Below are 1,267 nucleotides of genomic sequence, written 5' to 3' on the forward strand. Positions count from 1 at the left end.
GGCATGGGGGGAGGAGGGCAAGCCGGTGCCCCAGCACGGCTTCCTCCTGGCTCCAGAGGGGCGCCCCGTGATGGAGATGTAACTCGGTGCAGCTTGAGGGAAAATGCAAGCCCACATTTCGGGGAGGCAGAGGTGCCCTGTGAGCCGGTGCGGCCCGGTGCAGCTTGCCCCCCCCCCCCCATCTCTGGAGGGCGCCCCGTTTGCTCCTCCGGCGTGTTGCCCGCACGCCGAGCCCCGTGCCTGCTGGCTGCTCCCGAGGGCGGTGGCGGGTGCGCGTGGCTGTGTCTGTCCCAGAAGAGCGAGGCCGTGGGGCCTCCGCTGGCTTCCTTTCCTTCTGTCCTTGTTGATCGATGAGGCCTTTCGGGTCGCGTCGGAAAGGGCCCCCGGCCGGCAGGGCAAGGGCGGTCTTCCTTTCCACTTCGCTTCCCGTCGCGTGTGAGGTGTCGTCCTCGTTCCCCCAGCCCCGAGCGGCTCGAGCGGGGGGGAGCCGTGGCGTTAGCGGCCCGGCGCGTGCCTTGCCGCATCCTCCCCTTTCCACCTCCCCCCCGGCGCTGGGGCAGGGTTCGGGGACCGGTCTACCGCAACCGGCTTTGTGACTGCTGCGTGGCCCCGTGAGTTTTCAGGTGTCCTAAAACGCGTGAGGCGCCGGTGTCGTCCTCGGTTCCGGGTACCCGCGGGTGCCGGCCGCGAGCAGCTGCGTGTGGCGGGGGTTGGCCGAGCCGAGAGCGAGGCGGCGGCGTCGCGAAAGTTAAAAGGGGCTAAAAGCGGCGCCGCGCGTGAGGCCTCACCTGCCCGGGTGGGGTCCCCGAGGGTTCCTCCCTAAATGAAACCTCTAGCCTGAGAAGGGCGGCTTTGTGGCCCGTACCCCCGCCCGCTGCCGAGCGAGCCGCCCCGGCTCTAAGGTCCTGGCGTGCCGGGGGCGCGCCCCGCTTCCGCGGGTCGCTGTCTCCTCTAGCACGTCCCGGTGCTCCCGTGGCAAGGCGGGGAGAGAGACGAGGGCCTTCTCCCCGCCGGGCGTGTCGGTATCGCTCGCTTCCGCTGCTGCTGCCTGAATCGTGCCCGGGATCTGGCAGCCAGGGGCCGGCCTCGGGGGCGGGGGAGCCCCAGCCGGCCTCTGTGGCCGCGTGGAGTCGGGAAGCGTGTGCTTGCGTGCGCACGCGAGGGAACTAGCCGCGTCAGCGGGTTGCCGGGCCGCCTCGTCCGCGGCCTTCGCGGGAGGAGCCCGGCCCGCCAGGGTCGGAGAGGCACCGTCCCCTCCGGGGGCGCC

This window comes from Melanerpes formicivorus, unplaced genomic scaffold (genome assembly GCF_026170545.1).
Source record: "Melanerpes formicivorus ecotype bairdi unplaced genomic scaffold, bMelFor1.0.p_v2 SCAF_350, whole genome shotgun sequence".
Taxonomy (NCBI): domain Eukaryota; kingdom Metazoa; phylum Chordata; class Aves; order Piciformes; family Picidae; genus Melanerpes; species Melanerpes formicivorus.